This window comes from Stenella coeruleoalba (assembly GCF_951394435.1).
Source record: "Stenella coeruleoalba genome assembly, chromosome: 7".
Lineage (NCBI taxonomy): Eukaryota > Metazoa > Chordata > Mammalia > Artiodactyla > Delphinidae > Stenella > Stenella coeruleoalba.
Window position 1 is genome coordinate 108,138,102 of NC_137153.1, and position 13,139 is coordinate 108,151,240.

The following is a 13,139-nucleotide window of genomic DNA, read 5'->3' on the forward strand; positions in this document are numbered from 1 at the left end:
TTGAGGCCACGCCCCATTTGGTCAAGAGTTAGGCTACTTCCCAAGTCTACTGCAATGGGAGTCAAGCGAGCAAGGCCCTGGGGCAAACTGAGCAGAAGGTAGGCAGACTGCTTTCTCCAGAGCTCCCAGAATCTTTACATTCTCAGGCACCCAGTTGCAAAGGGTCAGTGCCTAAGGGACTCCTACCTTTCTCTCACCACAACCCACCAAGTCAGAGTCTCTCCCCTCAAAGCTTTCATCTCTCTGCAACAGAGGATGGAGGCTCATAGGTTAATAGATAACCCTGTCCATCCTAGAGCTACTCACTTTGTTATCTCTTCTTGGTAATTTGATTCTTTAAGCAAGTTAAACAAATTTAAGACACTTAGAGAGGAAGGAAGGGGATAAAACAACCAATGTTGATTAGGTACCTTCTACAGTGGTTCTCAAACTTGAGTGTGTATAAGAATCCCCTGGGGTGACTTTAGAAAAGGCTAATCCGAGGACTCACTTCCAGAGATTCCCATTCATTCATTCATTCATTCATTGTGTTCTTTTATTTCTACTCACCAAGCACTGTTCCCGGGACTGGAGGCGTAGCAGCAAAAAGTCCCTGCCCTTATGGAGTTTACTGGAAAGGAAATGGAGAAAACAGACATTATGGAAATTAGTAAGTATACTGTATATCAGGTGGTAAAAGTTTGGGGGAAATATGGAGCAAAACAAGGGGTGAAGGGCTTCCCTGGTGGCGCAGTGGCTGAGAGTCCGCCTGCCGATGCAGGGGACACGGGTTCGTGCCCCGGTCCAGGAGGATCCCACATGCCGCGGAGCGGCTGGGCCCGTGAGCCATGGCCGCTGAGCCTGCGTATCTGGAGCCTGTGCTCCGCAATGGGAGAGGCCACAACAGTGAGAGGCCCGCGTACCACAAAAAACAAAAACAAAAACAAAAACAAAACAAGGGGTGATGAGACTGTAATAGAAGAAGATCTAGGGTCTGTACTTTAAACAGGTACTTTGGGGGATTCTAATGCAGGAATCTAATGGACACTGAAAAACACAGGCTTACTCTATGTCAAAATCTTTACATGGGGATTTAATTTAATACACCAATTAAGATGGTTATTGCTGTTATAATTCACATTTAACAGATGGGAAGACTGAGGTTCAAAGAAAAGAAAAATTTGTGAAAGTCATCACAGCTGATAAGAAGCAGAGCCTGACTTCAGAGCCTGTTCTTTTCCTATGTAACGCGTTAAAAAATGGTGAAAACTGCCAACAGCATGGCCAGCTACAGAGGGGCATTGTCCTCATCATCCTTAGTGTTGTCACATCTTCCCTGTTTGCAACGCACAGTCTCACCCTTTGTCTCTTTTGAGGTTCACGACTCTGAGAAGGAGAATGTGGTCCCTGTTTCTCCCCCTGTACCCCAGCCATGTAGGCATGCAGTCTCAGAAACTGACGACACCTTACCCAAGTCCATCAGGTAAAGTACATCTGCCCTAGAATTGGGAAATGGTATACGGACATACTCGGGGAGACCCTTGAGTATCTAAGTGCCCAAATGGAACTTTGGGCTTTCTTTACTCCCCTGGGTTACCCAATCTGTACAACTGGCTGTTGGTTTTGGTTCCCTGGACCCCAGCCTGCTTCACCTACTTTCCTATTGGCTCAACCTTTCCCCTGAATAAACAGCCAATAGATGACGTCTGCAGATAACAACAGTAATAATAATAATAAACACTTAGGATAGTGGTTGCCACATAGTAAGCACTCAATAAATATTTTTTTCATAAGGGGTTGAATGAATGAATAATTATAACTGACATTTGTTAAGTGCTTACTACGTTCGAGGTGCCATGTTAAGCACTTCTTAAATTTAATTCTCACAAGAGCCCTATGAGAGAGGCACTATTTTTTATTACCCTGTTTCACATAAGAGTGAACTGAAACTTGGAAAGGTCAAGTTATTTGCTCAGGTTCACAAAGCTAGGAAACAGTCAAGCTTGCATTTGAACCCATGTCTGTCTGATTCCAAAGCCCATGTTCTCAACCATGATCTATCATCAGGAAACTAGATTATATGGTCATAATCTGCTCCCTGATCAGCTTCACCCATCACCACTGCCTGGAGAACTCTGCAGCATTACAGGATACGGTAGATTAGGTTGTCTTGAATAACAGCCCTGACTCAGATCAAGACTGGGCTTTCTCCACCATACTGACCTTTATACTTTAGACTCTTGGAAAGCTCATTTTTAGGCCAATCATATAACTAATGAGTGCCCTTTGGCCCTGATCCTGTCAGCTTCTTCAGTCTCCTCATCAACCTAGTCTGATGCCCCAGTGCAGCTCACAGCTGGCCCGACTGATGGTGGTTTTATAACATAGCTGAAAAAACCTTTAAAACTCCATCTATTGAGAGGTGGATCTACGTCCTGACCCCTTGAATGTGAGTAGGCTTATGACTACTTTAACCAAGAGAGTAGAAAGAAGTGTTGCCATGTGACTTCTGAGACTAGATCATAAAAAGCCACACAGCTTCATCCATTCTTGGAGCCCCTGAGCCAACATGTAAGAAGTTCAAATACCTGGAGGCCCCCATGCTGTGAGGAAGCCCACTCTACATGGAGAGTGAAATGTTGGCACTCTGGTCAACAGTTTCACAATGAGCCCACCTTCGAGTCATCCCAGCCCAGGTGCTAAACAAAAAGGCTCCAGACTTTCTGAATCTTCCCAGATGAGGCACCAGACATTGTGAGGCAGACACAAGGCATCTTCACTGTGCCACCAACTTCCTTATCCACAGACTCTACAAGCATAATATAATGGCTGTTGTTTTATGTGACTAAGTTTTGGGTTGGCACGTCACACAGAAGTGGATAACTGAAACACCATCTACGTGGTCTAGTCCAGCCGTGTAGTATAATAGTTAAGTGCACAGGCTCTGGAGTCACATAGGACTGGGTTTGAATTCTATGTTATGCCACTTTCTAGACTACGTAAGTTATTGGACTTCTTTGAGTTTTATTTACTTCTCTCATATGAAAAATAGTAATAATGATAGTATTTCAATCCAAGAACTATTATGAAGATTAAAGGAGATGGTGCATGAGAAATCTTAGTGCCTAGTATATAGCAAGCACTCCGTAAATATTGGCTCTGATTGTTTTTGCTGTGTGTCTTATTAACTGCAGTTATGATGTTAATATTTTATGGATGAGGAAACCAAAAACTGAGAAGTGAATGACTTCCCCAAGGTCACAAAACCAATCAGACTTTCTAATTCCATGTCCAGAGCTTTACAGCTTGTCTTGTCACCACAGACACAGCCAGCTCCGGGTGGAGCCAAATGTTTCCTGAGGGCCTTGGGAGATGAGAAAAACACCACTGATCTTTGAAACATTAGGAGGCACCAAAGGAGACACGGAAGAACTTCTCTCTCTGTGTTCCCACCTTCACAAAGCCCCAAGCACCAAACTGGAGGGACATCTTCCAAACATATTCCCAAATCAGCTTCCCTTTAAAACAAAGCTAAAAAAAGATGTGGCACTCTAAATGCCATCCCTTCACATGCTGGTAAGCAGCTTATTCAGCCCAGTGTGTGGCCACCTTAAGAGCTGAGAGGAGAGAGCCTGCTGCTGGAAGTTATCTCTGGGGCCTCTGGGCGGTGAGTGAGTCACTGGGATGACGGGGAGAGGGAGGCAGGGGAGGGACCGGGGACCTGCTCAGGAGTCCCTGTAGGGGTGATACGCGGGGTGAGGTGGGGAGACACAAGGGTTGGGTGTGCATTTTCATGGGCATAGAAACTAGAGGTTTTAAATTTGAGAGCTGGAAGGTGGCAAAGCATTTTGTCCAACTCCCAACATTTTACAGATGAGAAAACCAAAGACTTGGAGGAACGGGGATAGAGGAAGCTTGTAAAACTGAAAGTCCACCTACATGAATTGGTTTTAAAAAGCTTCCTTAGTAGCCCAACCACATATTCCCTGGGTCTATGTAATACAGATGGTATCTCTTTTTACAGATGAGAAAACTGAGGTTCTGGAGAGGAAGCATCATACTGAAGTTCACACAAGTTAGCCTGGAAGCTAAACTTAGAGCCTAGTCTTTAGATCCTGCATTTTGTCTACTTTAGCCCCATACACTTTCCCTCCCCCATAAACCTGGAGTGAGAGATTAACGAGGCCACTACTTTACCGCCCAGAAATTCACGGGGCAAGAGTGTCTTTCCTCTGTGACTACAGGGGATGTGTCAAGTTATCAGAGAATTAGAGACACAGATGTCTGTTGAGAATGGGAAAAACAGAAAAAAAAAGTGTGAAAATTAAACAGAAAAGAATTTTTAAATGGGAAAGGATCACCTTTTGAGAAGAAGAAACCAAAGAACAAAAGGGTAAAATAACGTTCCAGCTGGTGTAAGGTATAAAGTTGTGTAAAGAAAGGGGCAAGGGCTTAGGATACCACAAGATCCAGATTCCCCTCCCAGGCTGGACCTTTACCAGCCAGGCATCCTCAGGTAGATCATTAAAACTGCTGAGTCTCTATTTCCTCATGTGTATGATGGGAGTAAAAATAACCTCTTCATACAGTTGCTTTGAGGATTAAACATAAAACAGCTAACATGTAGGAGGTCTTCTGTAACTTTTCTCCCTAAAGGAAGGATCCAAGACTCTAAACAGTACTCCTTAGTCCCAGGTTCTGTGAAAAAAATGAGACTTCTGGGTGGAGAGTATGTAACAGTCTTGCTGGACCCCTATTCTCATCTTCTGCAGTGGATAACAACTGAAGCAGCCACCTAGCTCACAACCCGCTCCTCCCCAACTTTGGGAATGTCCTTAGTATACAGATATAGGACCCTGGTGGGCATGCCTTGTTGTTCAGCCCTAGTCCCAAGCCATAGCTAACTGACCCGGAGGTAAGCCCAGCAAATAAGCCGGGTCACTCAGAGGCTTCCCTGGGACTTTCACACCAGTCTCTCATCTCTGGTGGGAGTCATGGAACATGAGTAATGAGAACCACAGGAGGCTGTCATGTTCTGTGCCTCAGAGAGGAAGCCAGAAGAGAACGGAAGTGACCTACAGAAATGAGAGACACGAGAAGAGAGGCAATGTGGCTGTGTGTAGCCCCTGATTCTTGGTGTCCTTGTGATCCAAATACACCTCTCACCCAAGGCTTGCAAGATGCCCCAGTGTCCTCTAGTGAATTAGTCTCTTCTTGCCTAAGCATTTCTGCCCATTGGATTGAACTGGGTGATCATTAAGTCCTGCCCATCCCTTAACCAGTGGTGGTTCTTGAATGTGGACTAAATACCTTCTGTACTCTCATCTTGGGACCCCAAGAAGTAAGGACAATGGAGCCTTTCAAGATCCCCGGATAATGAGCCAGAGATGAGGAATTTCTAACAGAGCTTTCATATCCACCTCCCTTTGACTTGGCCTTCAATCCTAAACCTAAGAGCATAAGTAATACACTTTTCCCTACAATTCAATGGCGTTTCGAATTTTATAGTGCTCTTTATCATGGAGGAGACTTATAAGACCCCTACCTGGAGGCATTATTCTTCTGTCACTTTTATAGAAGTTATAAGATGCACTTGTCCTTCCTGGCTTAAACCTCCATCTTCTTCAGGGAGCCTAATCCTGGAAGAACCTGTAGCATCTCCACCCCCAGGTCAATCAAGCCTTAAAGTAAGAGTTTCAAGCTCTGGGGTCCTGACTTGTCCGTTGCCTCTTAAGTCAACAACCCCTCTTCTGAAGCAGGAGGTTAGTGGGCCCACACTATCAATGCACTCCTAAAATAGCCCGTTGGTCTTGCCTGTGGGAAACACTGCCATTTGATTCACTTGAACAGTGTTTCCAGCACCAATAGTGAGCCAATCTGGTGACATCACAGGGGACAAGATCAGAAATGCAAAATACATGACCCATGGTCCCTAGTGGGTTCCCTCCCATGTGGGAAGAAGGAAGCCATGGACACAAGTAGTGGCAACCTTCCAGGGAATATGCTATAATCCAGGTAGGCACGAAGTTATCTGAGGAAAGGGAACAGCAAATTGCCTCTGGGAGTTCTGAGAAGGCTTGCCAGACAACAACGGAGCTGAGTTTTCAATCAGCTCAGCTCCTTCACAGCTCTGGAACTTGGGCAAGTCAATCGATCTCTGGCATGTCAGTTTCCTCCTCTGTAAAATGGGAAAAATAACAGTGGCTCCCTCACAGGCTTGTTGTGTGGCTTAAGTGAGTTAATACATGTAAAGTGCTTACAGTGGTGCTTGACACAGAGTAAGTGGCCAAGCCCATTAGCTCTTACCAGCAGCATCAACACTGAAAGGTTAATATGAGTGTGTCAGAGAGACAAGCAGGGGAGGGCGTTATAGACAGAGGGAAGGACACAGAGGTGTGTCAAAGTGTGGAGTTATGCGTGGAGTCTGGCAAGTTATCCTTGGTGGCTGGAAAGTCAAGTGTGTGGGCGTGTCAGGAGCTGACCTAACGTTTTCAGTAAAGGGTCAGATGGTAAGTATTTAAGCTTTGTAGCCCAAGAGACAATGTCCTCAACTCTTCAAGCAACCTTCTCAAGAGAAGGCTAACTGTGCCTCAGTTTACCTCTAAATATGTAAAAGCCATTCCTTGTTCATGGTGCGCACTGGATGTGGGCTGCATTTGGCCTGCAGGCCATAGTTTGCCAACTCCTGCTCCAGGAGAAGGCCAAAGGCTGGGCTTGTAAGGTTTTCATACGCCTTGCTAAGGAGGCTCGGCTTCTCCAAGCAGGGGAGAGGCAAAGGGTTTAAACAGGGACTTCAAGATTAGATTTGCATGTGGCAAAGCAATGAGGAGAATGGGTTAGGGCAAAGAGGGAAGTTTAAATTGACAGTCCAATTAGAAAATGACTATGATTGCAATGGAAGTGATATTTGTGCAGGAGCAGTTGTGATGGAGATGCTGAGGGACATTTAGAGGGAATATGAACATAATTGGTGGTCTAGATTCAGGCGGTAAGAGGAAAAGAGAGGCAGAATACTCCATGTTTCTGCTTATTTATTGACAGATCAACCTCTACTTGGGGAGGAAGTGAGTGCCCCATCCTCAGAAGCATTCAAACAGAGTATAGATTCCTGCCTGACAGCTGTAGATAGCAATGGATAGAGAGAGCAACAACTAAAGTCTCTCCTCGCTCTGAGGGTCTGTGACCCTATGATTCTGTGATTGTCTTTATCAATCTAACAGGAGCGAACGATTTGTTTAGTCATTGAAGGACACAGACAAACTTTACTCCTCAATACAAATCACCTTAACTTTGCAGAAAGCTGTCTATTTTCTACAGCGCTCCATTATCCATTATCCATTATCCATTATCCATTATCTCTCTGAGGAGCCTGGAAAAGGACTGTGAAAACTGAAAAATGCTAGACCAATATGAGATTGTGTTATTATCATTATTATTTTTAAAACACACTTGAATAGAAGAATTCTATACTTTATTTCTGATTTAGTGCAGTTACTCTGCCTTCAGTCCAGTGAGTTATTTATTTCTATAGCTCTCTCATCTCTTGGACAAAACCTGGCACATGGTAATAATTTTTTAAAAAAGTTTGTCAAATCTTAGCAGTGTGTCAAGAGCCAATTCGAAAAGCATTTAATCAGCTCAGCCTTCTCCTATTGCTGCAGAGAAGACGGAACAGTCCCATTGCTAGCTGCAGTTGCAATAATAGCATCATTATTAATAATAATACTCACCATTTATCAGTATTCCTTGTGTGGCAGGCACTGGTCAAGGGTTTGCAGACATTCTTAATTAAGGTTCTCAAGAACCTAATGAAAATGCCATGGTGGTGCCCATTTTACAGATGACATGAGAAAGTTAAGGCTCAGAGAAGGGCAGCTGCTTGTTCAAGTTCATAAAGGTTAGAACTGTGCTTTCAAAAACAGGTCGATTTTAATAACCTCACCTTCCTCGGGGACACAGGGAAGCATTTTCGTACATATTTATTCTAGGAGGGAGAGATTAGGGCTGCTCCGCGTGCCAGGACTAGGCATAAGGTCTTTTGTCATAACTGCCTCTCCGTCTCGGGGTCTCTCTGGGAAACACAAACCTCTTGACCCCTCAGCCTCAGGCGGAAACCACAGCTTCTGGTTTCCCAGGTGCAGCCGCCAATGCGGCTGCCGGCCAGCAGAGGGCAGCTGCGGGAAGCCGTCCAAGGACAGCCTCCACCCGCATTAGAGCTAATTAAGCCACGAGAGGCAAGAGGCAAGCACATTTCTGTCTGATGAAAGCAAACAGAACTACTCCTGGGCTGAGCGAAGCAGGGAGATCAGCGAGGAGGGACGTTTATCCGCTTCCAAGAAGCCGGCTGGATGGTGCCATGGTGGCTGCCTGCAACAGAACACTGGCCCGTGGGATCCAAACCCGGGGGGCTTCCCACGAGCCCCTCCTCCCTGGAACAGGACAAGAGAGTCTGGCCCAGGGCTAGAGATGCTGTAAAGCCAACTGAGTGGCTGGAGCCAAAGGGGCAGCCTGTTTGCAGCAGAAAAACCAACCCAGACTCACCAAGAGATGCATAGGATACATCAAGAAGCATGTGCGCACAAAACAGGGTGAAACACACAAACATTTAGGGAGACCACCAACCGCTCCTGCCTTTTAGATATAAAACTGGAACAATCCAGGCAACCACGGTGGTTGGTTACCTGTCCACTGAATATACATACAAGGTGTGTACACCCACAATGCATATGGACGAAGCACATACACACACCAAGTAAATGAAAATGCTTATGCATTTGTATATCCAGGTAGTCAGCTGCACTGGTTTGAATTCAGATGGCCTGAATTCCAGTACCAGCCCTACCACAAATCTGTGCAACTTTGAGCAAGTGATGAACCATTCTGAATCTGCTTCCTCATTTGTGAAATGGAACCTAGCTGGGTTAATTAAAATCATACAGTTTGGAAGCTCACTCAGAAGTTGGGGGACTAAATCAAGTTCCCCCAAGGAAGCCTGGGACTGCTCCCATTTCTTTTACCAAGTCTCCAACCTTAGAGGATGCAAGCTAGGTGACCCAGTCCACATTCCTGTCCCCAAACCAACAACCCTAGGGATGCTCTTATCTATCTAACAATGTGGGAAACTTTTAAGTCAATCTGTCTATGATTGTCTCCCTATGAGTACAATCATACTGAATATGTAATTCCTTTTTCCAGCCTCCTTTCTCACTTAACTTTAGCACAGAGAATAAGCATCTTATAAACATCTTTTTAAAGGGCCACAGAATGTTTCCTTATACGGATATCTGTACCCTTCTAGTTTGCTATTTGGTCCTTTCCCCCCGCCCCTCCTTCGGCTACTATAAATAATGCTTCAGGGGGGAAAATATCTTCATGCATAGAACTTTTCTCTATTTTTGGAATCTTTCTTTAGAAAAAAAAATCTCGGAAATTAAATTACTAAAATTAAATCATAATTTGAGACTCTTCATGCACGTTGCCAAATTGTTTTCCAAAACGGTTGCCCTAGTTTACACAGCCACCAGCAACGCATGAGAGACTCTATCACCACATTCTCCAAAGCACTGGCCATCCTCTTCTTTCTTTGTTTAAACTTTGTTAATTCAGTAGGAGAAAAATGTTATCTCATGGTTTTAATAAGCGCATCTTTGATTATTCGAGAGAATGAACATGTTTTTCTTGTGTTTGTTCACCAGTTGTATTTCCTCTTTTGAGAATTGTCTCTTTCTGCCCTCTGCTCACTTATCTGCTGGGGTCTTAGTGAATTTAATTGATTTGCATGCGCTTTTCACATAATAAAGATAGTAATCCTTTGTCATATTTGCTGTGGGTATTTTTCCAGTTGGCTTTATGTCATTTCCTTTGTGGTTTCTTCTATCACTTCTGGGCTTATACAGCCACCCCATCCTCCAGAGACCTGATAAATATTCATTTCTAATTCTGGAATTTTTTTTCTCCTGGTATGATTTGATTCTATAACCTTGAGATTCCACACGCCCACAAATCTATGATTCTGTGCCTCCACGATGACCACGTATAGCGCTGGGTGACCTTTCAAGGCATAGGCTTCCTAACGTGTTTCATATTTCATCTTTACCCTCCCTCATCCTTCAGATTATAAGCTCCAGGAGGGAAGGGCTATATCTGTCTCATTCCCCCTGAATCCTAGGAGCCCAGAACACTGCCAGGCTCATAGTGGGTGAGCACTAAATATCTATTTCTCGATTATCTCCCTGATCTGTTCCAGACCCTTGAGAATGCTCTGGTTCTGGCCCACATCCAAGCATGCAGAATGGATGACCACAGGTGTGAGACCACTGGGGACAGCAGGGCGGGCATTACCAGAAGAAAGGATGGCAATAGCAAAATTAAAAGGGCGAAAGAACACGGTATGTAGGAAACAGTAAGTAGTCGAGCTTACCAAGAGCACAGGCATGTGTGACCGTAATAGAACACGTGGCTGGAAGTGTAAGTTGGACCCAACTGGTAAAGGGTTGTGAGAGCCAATTTTGAAATTTCATCCACAAAAATTCCATTCTCCACAGTGCAGCCAGGGTGATCTTTACAAAAGGTAAATCTGATCATGTCACTGCTCTGCTTTATAACCTGCAAAGGCTTCCCCTTGCCCTTAGGAGACAGCTGAGAATCTTGTAATAGTCTACAGGGTCCTGCCTTTCCCATTCATTATACCTCCCACCATTCTTCCCTTGCTCAAAATACCAACCCCCATTCCATTATGCGGCCCTGCCAAGCCCATCTCATCGTAGGGCCTCTGTGATTGCTGTTTCTTGTCCTGTTAACCTCTCCCCAGCATTACACACAGCTGCTTCCTTCCATTACTTGGGTTGGAGTGCAAATATCCAATGTTGCCCATGCTCCTATCACTCTCATCTTACCCCCTGGTTTTACTATCTTCCTGTAACTTATCACTATCTGAAATGATCTTCTTCGTTATCTTCCTGTTTATTTTGTCTCCCCTTCTTGAACATAAAACTCAGGAAGGCAGAGACCTTTCTTGTCTCGTTTACTGCTATCGTTCCCTCCCTGGAACAGTGCCCGGAACGTACAGTAGGTGACGGTTAAATTTTGCCTGACTGTACGAAGTCAACTCATGGGCAGTTGGAGCTACTGGGAGGGTGGGTGTGCGAGCAGGATCAGGCATGGATTTCAGAAAGAGCGCTCTCCTGGCAGGGCGGAGAATGGTTTGGCCAGCAGAAACTGGGGTAAGGAGACAGAATGATATTACGTAAAAATGACTGATATCAGAAACTTTTCTGAAAGGAAGATTTGATCCAGGGAGAGCTAGAGATGGAAGTGTGTTGTGCAGGTGGTACTGGGAAGGAAATCATCTGCAATCTGCAGTCATCAAAACAAACGAATAAAAAATAGCCATTGTGATAACTAATATTGAAATAGTACTTTAGCTTCCAAAGACATTCACACCATCTTATGGTATTCTCATCACCACCATTCAAAGCAGCCAAGGAACAGGCTGCTATCTTTAACAGATGAGAAAACTGAGGCTCAGGAAAGTTAACTCAGGGACCCTGTGTAGCTCGTGAGCCGTGGATGTGGACAGGAACCAAGGCTCCTGATGCTCAGCCCTGGGCTCTGCCTGGCAAGTGCTGGGGTGTCACGATTTTCCCACAGTGCACACACTCCACAGAACGGTGTGGTTGCTAAAATCATGGCTTAGAGTTAATGATCCAGATGAAAAATCTTCCCTGGCCTTTGGGCCTGGAGAAGAGGCCAGTGCCACTCCCTTCCCTAAGAGAGTTAAAACATCACAAGTCAGGGAGGAGGGCATTTCCTGCCACATTAACAGTAAACGCCATTTACTCCAGTGATATCTCCATATCGGACTTTATTGTTGCCTCCCCCGTGGCTAAAATTACAACAAAACAGAGCAGGGAACAAGGGAAGGAGGAGACAGACAAGGATCAGAAGGAGACGGGGAGTGGCGGCACCATTCAAGGAGGCAGACAGACTGAGAGCCCCAGATCTCCTTTTGCCCTGAACTGGAGCCCTCCACGTCCCTACAGAGGTCGCAACTACCAGTGGCTCATCAGGGAACACGGCACAGGCTCAGGGGAGGAGTCTCGGAGGCAAGAGCAGCAGAGGTGGGGAGAAGCGCCTGGAATGTCTTATGATTCTCCTGAATGGACTAGCTCTCTCACTGCTCAGTCGGGCACGTCCAAAGCTTGCTAGTTGTTCCAATGCCATCTGCTTCCTGGAGCTTAGACAGGTCACACTAATTACTTTAATCCCCAGTTTGTACCTATCTGTCTTGTTTCTTTAGATGAGGAGAAGGAAGTGGAAGGCAATAGGTCCCCCAGACCTGCACCTGTCCTGAATCTGGGGAACAACGCAGGGGGTGGTGGCATAGCACAGAGGAGGGTTCCCATCCCAATGGCTCCCAAAGGTGTTAGATCAGCACCTTCTGTCTTTGGGTCTTTCCAGTAATTTGCATCCAAGTACAACTGACAAGCCATTAGACAAGCCTCATTGCTATGAGCTGACAGGGTCCCAAGAATAACTTGATTATGCAGAGATAGTATTGATAGGGAAATAAGTTAAGGTTTGAGGGAATGAGGCCCCATAGCCCACCCGCCTGGAGTACGCCAACCAAGGAATCAGTACGGACAGGAGCCATTGGTCAACTGATTTTTCTCTTCCTCCTTCCTCCCTTCTTTCTCTCCACTCTTCCTTCCCTCCTTCTATTTATTCACTCATTGCTTCCTCTTCTTTTTCTCTGCCTCTTTCTCTTCCCTTTGCCTGAATCCAAATCCACATGTTCCAGTCTTTTTCCTAGGTTAAAAAAATTAAATCCTGCCTTTACCACTCAGTTCAAGACATACTGCCTACAACTTATGATAAAAGAAATTGAATGGCTTCCTTTGAGCTATTCAGTGTGTATTTGCCCACAGGTAAACAGAAGCACCATTTTAAGGTAAAAGAGTGTGAGTGTGTTTGTGTGTGTGTGTGTGTGTGTGTGTGTGTGTGTGTGTGTGTGCGCGCGTGCGCGCGTGAGATGGCTCCTGGGAGGAAAGGGAGGGAAAAAAGGCTGAGAGAGCACAAGTCAAATTCATTCATTCCTTCATGAAATATTTGATGTGAGCTCACTGCAAGCCAGGTGCTATGCTGGTACCACCCTCAAGGAG

At 45.2% G+C, this 13,139-nt stretch overlaps 1 protein-coding gene across 4 annotated transcripts in view; it reads right to left on the reverse strand.

The window, feature by feature from the left end:
* Nucleotides 1-13,139, reverse strand: part of BRINP1 (BMP/retinoic acid inducible neural specific 1) — a 423,362-nt gene that overhangs the window by 328,378 nt on the left and 81,845 nt on the right. For all 4 annotated transcript variants that reach the window (XM_079927237.1, XM_079927235.1, XM_079927238.1 and 1 more), the window contains exon 2: nucleotides 550-610. The gene's annotated coding sequence lies outside the window, so the exon portion shown is untranslated. The remainder of the gene's footprint in view (nucleotides 1-549; nucleotides 611-13,139) is intronic.